Source organism: Aegilops tauschii, chromosome 5 (genome assembly GCF_002575655.3).
Source record: "Aegilops tauschii subsp. strangulata cultivar AL8/78 chromosome 5, Aet v6.0, whole genome shotgun sequence".
Taxonomy (NCBI): Eukaryota; Viridiplantae; Streptophyta; class Magnoliopsida; order Poales; family Poaceae; genus Aegilops; species Aegilops tauschii.
The window spans coordinates 532,114,012-532,125,215 of record NC_053039.3 but is presented as its reverse complement, the minus strand read 5'-3'; positions in this window follow the sequence as shown (position 1 = coordinate 532,125,215).

Below are 11,204 nucleotides of genomic sequence, written 5' to 3'. Positions count from 1 at the left end.
GCCACAAGCTTGGGGATGCTATGTTTGATGAAGATGATATTTTTTGTCCCCCAAGTTTTGATGAGCAAATTTATTATGATGAAAGCATGCCTCCTATTTATGATGATTATATTGATGAAAGTGGGTCTGGAAGAGTATCAACTTTAGGAAGTAATGATCCCACTATTGATGAAAGTGGATTTGGAGAGGTCATGACTTTATTTAGTGATGAATCCACTATTTTGGAAGAGGTTCCAATTGATTATGCGAATAAAGTTGCTATCTATGATGATTATTGTGATGACATGTATGCTATAAAGAATAATGATAACGATGAAACTTGTCATCGTGATTTTAATTTTCAATTGGATTATGCCTCACATGATAGTTGTTTTGTTGAGTTTGCTCCCACTACTATAAATGAGCAGAATTTTGCTTATGTGGAGAGTAATAAAATTTCTATGCTTATGCATTATGAAAATAATGCTCTGTGTGATATTTATATTGTTGAATTCATTCATGATGCTACTGAAAATTATTATGAGGGAGGAATATATGCTTGTAGGAATTGCAATAATATCAAGTTTCCTCTCTATGTGTTGAAAATCTTGAAGTTATGCTTGTTTTGCCTTCCTATGCTAGTTGATTCTTGCTCCCATAAGTTGTTTGCTCACAAAATCCCTATGCATAGGAAGTGGGTTAGACTTAAATGCGCTAGTCACATGCTTCATGATGCTCCCATTATGTTTCAATTCTTATCTTTCATGTGAGCATCATTGAAATCATCATGCCTATAGCTAGAAAGGCATTAAAGAAAAGCACTTGTTGGGAGACAACCCACCATTTATACCTACTGTTTTTGTGTGTTCACATGATTATGCTACTGTAGTGATCATATTTTATAGCTTTTGTTTCAATAAAGTGCCAAGTAAGACCTTTGGGATGGCTTACGGTGATAGTTGATTTGATCTTGCTAAAAACAGAAACTTTTGCACTCAAGAAAACAATTCTAATTTTTAACAGAAGCGTGATAAAATACTTATTATTTTTGAAGAAGATTAATAAACAAATTTCTCAGGTTTTCCTATTTTTTCAGAATTTTTGGAGTTACAAAAGTATTCGAGAGTTACAGATTACTATAGATTGTTCTATTTTTGACAGATTCTGTTTTCTATGTGTTGTTTGCTTATTTTGATGAATCTATGAGTAGTATCGGAGGGTATGAACCATGGAGAAGTTGGAATATAGTAGATATTACACCAATATAAATAAAGAATGAGTTCACAACAGTACCTAAGTGGTGATTTGCTTTATTATACTAACGGAGCTTACGAGTTTTCTGTTGAGTTTTGTGTTGTGAAGTTTTCAAGTTTTGGGTAAAGTTTCGATGGACTACGGAATAAGGAGTGGCAAGAGCCTAAGCTTGGGGATGCCCAAGGCACCCCAAGGTAATATTCAAGGACAACCAAGAGCCTAAGATTGGGGATGCCCCGGATGGCATCCCCTCTTTCCTCTTCGTTCATCGCTAACTTTACTTGGGGCTATATTTTTATTCACCACATGATATGTGTTTTGCTTGGAGCGTCATTTTATTTTATTAGGATTTGCTTGCTGTTTGAATAAAGTACTTAAGATCTGAAATTTTATTTTTGAGAGAGAGTGCTCACATAGTTACATAATTATTCAACTACTCATTGATCTTCACTTATATCTTTTTTGGAGTAGTTTGTCATTTACTCTCGTGCTTCACTTATATCATATGAGTAAATGGTTGAATGAATTGAATATCATAAATCTGAAAATTTATATATGTTTCATATGCTTATACCATGGGGAGTAATGACTTCACATATAAGAAGTAGAGGTGGTAAATTTATTGAAAGTTAGCAAACATAGTATTGGTCACTTGAACAATTCATGAAAGAATATTGAAGGAAGAGAGGTTTCACATATAAATATACTATCTTGGACATCTTCTATGATTGTGAGCCCCATTAATTATTTTCAAACTTGATCAAATTAGTTGAAGTTGGACAAGGATGACAACTTAATGAGTTATGTTTGGGTATATTTGTATAGAAGTTATATTGTTATGGATCCTCCATCATGTGATGCTTGCTTTTTAGAATCTTTTGTTGGCCAAAATTTCTGTACTAAGCGGGAATACTACTTGTGCATCCAAAATCCTTGGACCGAGTTTCTTCCATGAGTGTCCACCATATCTACCTATATGCGGTATTTACCTGCCGTTTCAAGTAAATTTGCATGTGCCAAACTCTACACCTTCAAATAATAATCTGTTTTGTATGCCCGAATCGCTCATGTAGCGACTAGGGGCTATCAGTATCTTCCATGCTGGGTGGGTTATTCTCACGATGAGTGGACTCCACTCATCATTCATGAGAAAATGATGGTAACCGGGATGCCCAGTTGCATGCTCAAATCAAATCAAAATCTAATTGCAAACAAAACTCCCCCGGGATTGTTGATAGTTGGACGGTATCCGTTGTTTCGGACCAGCCGTGGAATGTGCTTGTTGGTGGTGGGGGAGTAAAAACTTTACCATTCTGTTTGGGAACCGCCTATAATGTGTCTAGCATGAAATATAGTGAGAACTCTTGGTTGTTATGTTGACAATGAAAGCATACCTCTCAAAATTATTTTCATCTCTGTTTTAAAAGCTTCGAGCTCTGGCACCTCTGCAAATCCCTGCTTCCCTCTACGAAGGGCCTATCTTTACTTTTATGCAAGAGTCAATAGTATTCCTTCTTATTCCAACCTACTCTTTAGTTGGCAAGCATCATGTGATGGGAAAGATCTAAGCATATATGGCCATTTAAATATATTTGATCATGAATTATTATTGTTGACAATTATCTATATGATAAATAAGTTGGGAGGCGAAACATTAAGCCCATATCTTTCTCTGTGTTCAATGGATGCTATTTGTTCTGAAATATGATTTGAGAGGTAGCAATCATGGAAGACTATATGATAGTCGAGTATGCGGGATTTGCTAAATCAAAGCTCTTGCATAGACCCTTCCTAAGAATAAGATGAATTGCAGTTGTTTGATGACTGAGAACCTAGTTTGTTAGTTTTCAAGAAAGTTTATGATCTATGCTTTAACATGTGAATAGCTTGTTACTTGATCATGAGAAGCTTTATGAGATGAGCTACTGTTATGATATATAATGATGCTAGAAAAAGTGATTGAAATTATCATTGATCAAACTTGTGCATTTGCTAGCATTCACACTTCATAAATTATTTCTTTTATCATTTACCTACTCGAGGACGAGCAGGAATTAAGCTTGGGGATGCTGATACGTCTCCAACGTATCTCTAATTTATGAAGTATTCATGCCATGTTTACAACAATTTTATATGATTTTGGTATGATTTCATTAGAACTAACCCGGACTGATGTTGTTTTCAACATAACTACCATGGTGTCGTTTTTTGTGCAGAAATAAAAGTTCCGGGAACAAGTTGAAAATTTACGGAGAATATTTTTGAAAAATATAAAAAATACTGGAACGAAAAGATATCGGAGAAGAGTCCCGAAGCCACCACAAGGGTGGAGGGCGCGCCCCCCGCCTTATGATCGCCTCGTGGGCCCCCTTGACTTGTCCCCGATGCCAACACCTCCTATAAATCCCAAAAACCCCAGAACAAAACCTAGATCGGGAGTTCCGCCGCCGCAAGCCTCTGTAGCCATGAAAACCAATTGGGAGCTCGTTCCTGCACCCTGCCGGAGGGGGGAAACCATCACCGGTGGCCATCTTCATCATCCCGGCGCTCTCCATGACAAGGAGGGAGTAGTTCACCCTCGGGGCTGAGGGTATGTGCAAGTCTCTATGTGTTTGATCTCTCTCTCTCTCTCGTGTTCTTGATTTGGCACGATCTTGATGTACCGCGAGCTTTGTTATTAGGGACAATTGCATTTTTACCCCTAGTTGGTTCCTACCCATGGGTTTTGCCCTTACTTTTCGAGCTTGCTCAGTTTTGCCCTTACTTTTTCCGTCGAGGTCCCTCGAATGCCCTTTGACCGTTTGACCGAAACTTTGAAAATTCATAACTAATTCATATGAACTCGGAAAAATGCAAATAAGATATCAAAATGTTCAGATAAACATTACCTTTATGTGCATATTATTTGCATTCAGGACAAAAGCACCCTTTAAACTACCTGAGGTAATTAATGTTATTAACATTATCAAAAATAAAAAGGTATAAATAATATTTTTTTCATGAATAAAAAATACATGCAAATTTAGGTGATGTTTTCTGAACATCCAGATATCTTATTTGCATTTTTCTGAGTTCGTATCATCTTGTTAAGAATGTTCTAATGACTTTGACCATTATTTGAAAACTTCATAACAAGTTGATACAAACTCAGAAAAATGCAAATAAGATATTAGGATGTTCAGAAAACATCACCTACATTTGCATGTAATTTTTATTCATGAAAAAATATTGTTTATACCTTTTTATTTTTAATAATGTTAATAATATTAATTACCTCAGGTAGTTTAAAGCTTGCTTTTGTCCTGAATGCAAATGATATGCACATAAAGGTAATGTTTATCTACACATTTTGATATCTTATTTGCATTTTTCCGAGTTCATACGAATTAGTTATGAATTTTCAAAGTTTTGGTCAAACGGTCAAAGGGCATTGGAGGGACCTCGACGGAAAAAGTAAGGGCAAAACTGAGCAAGCTCGAAAAGTAAGGGCAAAACCCGTGGGTAGGAACCAACTAGGGGTAAAAATGCAGTTGTCCCTTGTTATTATAGTTGGATCATATGGTGTTTTTCCCCCTCTACCTTCTCGTGGTGAATTGAGTTTTATCTTTGAGGTTTCATTATTATCAGATTGAATACTATTATGGATTTGAGAACACTTGATGTATGTCTTGCGTGGGATACCGTGGTGACAATGGGGTGTTCTATTGATTCAATTGATGTATGTTTTGGCACTCGACTCATGGATTCCCGAGGTGACATTGGGGTAATCTATGCATAGGGGTTGATGCACATTTTCGTCCTTGTTTCTCCGGTAGGAATCTTGGGGCACTCTTTGAGGTTCTTTGTGTTGGATTGAATATTATGAATCTGTTGTTTGATGCATATCGTATAATTGACCCACGGATACTTGTGGTGACATTGGAGTATCTAGGTCACATTAGGGTTGATTAGTGTGTGTCATATGGTGTTATTTTACCACGAACTCTAGGGTTGTTTGTGACACTTATAGAAATAGCTCAATGGATTGATCGAAAAGAATAACTTTGAGGTGGTTTCGTACCCTACAAGAAATTTTCATCTTATGTTCTCCGTGATAGGAACTTTGGAGTGACTTTTGTCGCACGTTGAGGGATTGCCATATGTACTAATTATGTTATCATTGTTGAGAGAACTTGCAGTAGTGAAAGTATGAACCCTATGCCTTGTTTTCAAGCATTGCAATACCGTTTTTGCTCACTTTTACCACTTGTTACCTTGCTGTTTTATATTTTCAGATTACAAAAACCTATATCTACCATCCATATTACACTTGTATCACCATCTCTTCGCCGAACTAGTGCACCTATACAATCTACCATTGTATTGTGTGTGTTGGGGACACAAGAGACTCTTCGCTATTTGGTTGCAGGGTTGTTTGAGAGAGACCATCTTCATCCTACGCCTCCCACGGATTGATAAAGCTTAGGTCATTCACTTGAGGGAAATTTGCTACTGTCCTACAAAACTCTGCTCTTGGAGGCCCAACACGAGTCTACAAGAAGAAGGTTGCGTTGTAGACATCACTAAGGCAAGACCTTGTTTCGGAATTCTGATCAGTTAATTTCGGTGATTCCGAAATGAAGCAACTACATCATAGAAACTTGGTCATGCCATCTCGGTGAAACCGAGATTGTAACATCCCAAATTTTCAATTTCGAATGTTATACATGGATCATTCATGCATATCATATTTCATTTGCATATTTGCTTTGCGATCCTAGAAATTCTAAGCAACTCAAGGACCCACGGAGAGAGTTGGGGACTTCATCGTTTTCATATTTGAATTCTATTAAATATTGAAACAAGGGTCATTTGTTTTAATTATTTTTCTCTTCGGAAATATTTCATATCAAAATATATGAGAGGGGATAATATGACTTCCCCAAAATAATGAAATATTGGAGGAAAAATATTAAAAAACAAATAAACATTTTTATTTGGATTTTATTGCTATTTTATTTGAATTAGGAAAAATATGCGTTTTTCAAAATTGCATTAGAGTCCTAAATAAATGTCCACCTTGTCCGGTATATTTTTAGAGGACGGGGAAAATTTATTTCAGGATTTTTGGAGTCCGTTTAGTATTTCTTTTCTTCGTTTTTTCTGCGCGTTGGAATATTTTTTTAAAAAAAAGTGCAACCGCCTTACGGGGTCATGTCCGACCTGGACACCAACCCGGCCGGCCTCTTTATAAGACGGGGGCCCCAGACCCCGCAGCCCACCAGCCGCCGCGCCGCGCCTCTCGAACCCTGGCCGCCAGCCCGCGCTGCCGCCTCGATCCGCGAGCCGCTGCCGCCGCCGCCACTCGCCGCCGCCCAGAGCCGCCGCACCGCCCCGCCAGATCCCGCCGCCGAGGTAGCCGCCGCCGCCGGTTTTCGCGAGTTGGCCGTCATTTTTTTGTTAGTTCGGGTTTTTTTTCTAGAAACCCTAGATCTGTTTTCTTTAAAAATAGATCGGTTCGATTTTTCTCGGTTCGGTTAAATTGCGGACGTTCGTTCGTATGTTCGATTTTAACGAACGCCATTCACCCATTAGTTGCAGACAGCGAACGTCCGTTCGTTAGCCTGTTCGTCAGTTTTCTTTTTCCAGGGTTTTTCGCGATTATTTTCGATCACGATTTCTGACCCGATTTTCGTTTTAGTTTATCTTTTCGCTCGTTTATCGGAATCAGGCGATTCAAGCGCCTAGATCTTCGTCTCGAAGCCCTCTTTCTGTTTCACCAACTTGAACAAGATTTTGGTACTGTAAAATTTGACTTTAGTCCAGATTAGTAAACGGATCTTGTTTCTTTCGTAGTTTGAGTTTCGTTGCTCCGTTTGATTTGATTCTTTTTGCAAATCGAATCTCTTCAGTTGCGTTTTCAGATTTGATCTTCTTATTTGAGTTTACCCGTGCATCTATGATTGATGCTTATGTACGCTATTGTTTGTTTGCGATAGAATTCCCGGAGTGCGAAGCGTGCTACTACGAGTCTCTAGGTTTTGCAGATCGTCAGCAAGGCAAGTAACACATTGATCATACTCTTTTCATACCCAGTTTTTATGCATTAGTTCCAATCCTCAAACACTACATGATTAGGATGTGATTAACTTGTGGGTATTGGGAAGTAGATGATGAGGTAGAACCTATTGCCCTGTTTATTATCAAACCTTGGGAGTTACTTCTACGTTATGCTATTATTGTTATGCTATGCTCGTAGACGTGGTTTGGGTGAGTGAATCCATGACAGATGTGAGATTTTTATTTAATGGTTCAACTTAAGGTGGCAACTTTAACACACATCTGGGTGGATTGCTTGTTTTGGGCACCTGGGGAATCCAGTGTTGTCCTAGGAGATCCCGGGGATATACCGTGTGATCCTCCTACGGTCCGCCACCCAGGCTCAAAGGGATCATGAGATATTTCATGCTAGAAACTTCCGTGTGCAGCCATAAGCCATTATGGGCTCTGGCATAGTTGAGTATGCTACATGACCTCTTGAAGAGGTGGACTTGCAGATGTAGGGGAAAGTAGGTGTACTGGTCCACCCGGAGTAAAGAGTTAATGTTTCTGAAAGACTGTGTCTCGGTCATCCGTTTCTCAAACACCATGTAGTGCGAGAAATCCAACGGAGGAGATCGAGTCTTGTGGGGAAAAGTGCGCAAACCTCTGCAGAGTGTACAATCTAATCATGGTTAGTCGTGTCCCCGGTTATGGACATCTTGAGTATCTAGTACTTGGACTATCCTATTGTATCTCATCACTCTAAAATTAAACGGTTGGGTTGATGAATATTTTCCTTAATTGGGATTGAGATGGAGGGTACCATTCTCAGTGTTGTTCAACCACCATGATAGTTAAATAAAATTTATTCCTTTGTTGTAGGGAAAAATTGGCTTTTCGCAAAACATATTAACCATACAGCCTCCACCAGCCATATATGCATGTAGTGATAGCAGTTATTCTGTTCATTGCTTTACTGTGTTACTTTGCCAGCAAATTCCATGTGCTGAACCGTTTTGGGCTGCAACGTATTATGTTGCAGACTTTTCAGACGATGAGTAAGGAAGCAGTTAGGTCATTGTCGTGCACTCAGCTATGCCGTTGGAGTTGATGGACTCACTTTATCTTCCAACCCTTCCGCTGTTAACTTATTTAGATGGCCTTAAGCCATATTTATTGTAATAAGTTTTCTTTTGAGATATTCGATGTAATAAGTGTGTGATTGCACTCTGTTATAGATCCTTCGAGTACTGTGTGTGTCAGCATTACCGATCCAGGGATGATACTTATGCACAAAGATTTGACCGTCTGAGGTCGGATCGCTACAAGATGGTATCAGAGCACACGTTGACTGTAGGACACAACCACTAAGACAAGCCATAGGTCACTCTTCTCTACTCATTTCTGACTTCTCTCCATTTTTCCACTCTTTAGGATGGCGGATTTAAGGAACAAGTTTGCACAACCGGATGAAGACACACCCTTTGGACGACACTTGAAGGAGGTCACTAGGTACCTGAACATCGGAATACCAAGCTTCACCGGGACCTACACCGCCACTTTACCAGAAGAGGAGCGTTGGAGTGTTCCAGTTCATATTCCAAGAAGGACATTAACGCCAGTCACTGAGCCCATAGAGTTTTCCTTCGCACCTGGAGTCTAGGCAAGAGCATGGCAGCCCACATTGCTATGGGACGTATCGGAGAAGTCTACAAACAGGAGCTGAAGGGCACTATCTACCAGATATGTGGGCGCCGAGATGAGCAATGGGAGATGATCAGCACCAGGAAGGACAGGTCCATTGCAGCTTTCATCCAGGAGTTAAACTAGCACATTCGACGCGAGGAGAACTAGATGTGCGCAGGCATGATGGATCTGAAGAAGGCAATGACCAGGATCACGGAGCTAGAAGAGGAACTCAAGTCTACGCGCGACGGATATGAGGAGGAAATCGCAATACTGCTGGAGAAGAATGACGACCTGATAAAGAAGATCGGAGTATTCATGGGAGATCCCGCGCCAGGAGGAGAAGACGACGAACCCAAGGAGATTCGTTTCGAAGACTACATCATCATCGACGACACCGACTCCGACCCCGACAGCAGTGATGATGATTATGAAGACGAAGCTGGAGCAGATATCATGGAGTCTTCCACCGATCAAAATTTCTAGATGACCCCCATATGACTAGTAGTATTCCCCCATGTATATAGTAGTAGTCTGAGCACTGTAACGATAGTTAGACCATTTGTATGCCCTTGCTTGATTGATTGAGTGATATGATATGATTGTGTTTGTGTCATGTGCATATGGGTAGTGCTTTCTCACTAGACCTCATTCTATTCTAAATCTCTTCCCTCTAAACCCATCAGATGCCTCTGAGACGTGATACCGGATTTGCCTTCCCACCGGAGCTCACTCAGTTGATCCAGCAGCAGAATGCCTTGATGCAATTGTTAGTTCAGAACCAAGGGAACAACAACAACAACAACAACAACAACAACAACAACAACAACAACCCACCGCCACCACCTCCAGTTGACAACTTAGCCCGTTTTCTGAGGTTGCAACCGTCGGTGTTTTCCAGTAGCACCGAGCCGATAGTTGTAGATGATTGGCTACGCCGTATTGGAAGGAAGTTGACCACCGCAGGTTGCACAGATGCTGAGAAGGTGCGCTTTGCCGCACATCAATTGGATGGACCAGCAGCATCATGGTGGGAGAATTACACAACCACTTTCCCTATAGCCAATGTCACTTGGTATCAATTTTAGTAAGCATTCCGCACAGCACACGTCTCAACTGGAGCTATGAGCGTGAAGAAGCGTGAGTTTCGCAACTTACGCCAGAGAAACCGTACTATAGCTCAATACGTGGATGAGTTTAGCAAGTTATCTCGCAATGCCCCTGATGATGTGCCCACAGATGCCGCGAAGCAGGAGAAGTTTATGGAAGGGCTGAATGATGAGATGAGCATGTAGTTGATGGTGGCGACATTTAACAACTACCAGGAGTTGGTAGACAAGGCTTTCATGATTGAAGGGAAGCAGCAACAGATTGATAGCCGCAAGAGGAAGTACGGACAAGGGAAGTACAATTCAGGAGCTCACCAGAAGCCTCGATTTACTCCGAACTCGGGAGGATTTACCCATAACCATGGAGGCCACACTCACAATGGAGGAAGTTCTCATAACCACAATGGCCACAAGAATGGGAATGGGAATGGAGCAAGCAACAATCAAAACCGCTCTAACCCAGCCACACCCGCCAAGAAGGACCAGAGTCACATTACTTGTTTCAAGTGCGGGAAGACTCAACACTACGCCAATGATTGCCCTGAGTTGAAGAATGGCAATGGAAATGGAAGCTCTGGGAAAAAGCCCAACCCATTCAACCGAGGACAAGTGAACCACGTTAATGTGGAGGAGGTTGAAGAGCAGCCAGACGCCGTTATCGGTAAGTTTTTGGTTAAGTCGTTTACTGCACTCATTCTTTTTGATACTGGTGCATCGCATTCATACATATCAAGGAGATTCGTGGATAAGTATAAGTTTCCCACTAAAGTTCTTAAGACACCTATGCTAGTAACCTCACCCGGAGCTGAGTATATGGCAAGCAGAGGATGTTTTCAGATGCCATTAACCATAGGTAGTCATACTTTCCCCTCGGACCTTATAATTCTGGAGTCACAAGGGTTGGATGTGATACTGGGCATGGATTGGCTGTCGATGTATGGAGGGAACATCGATTGCGCCAGTAAGTCGATTTATCTCACCACCCCAGAGGGAAAAAGGATCAAGTATGTATCCAGGCATACGTCAAGGAGAACCCAAGTAAATTCCCTCTCAGGAGTTGTTCAGGAGGAAGTACCTGTTGTGAAGGATTACCCGGATGTGTTTCCAGAGGAATTACCAGGCATGCCACCGGATCGAGACATTGAGTTCTTAATA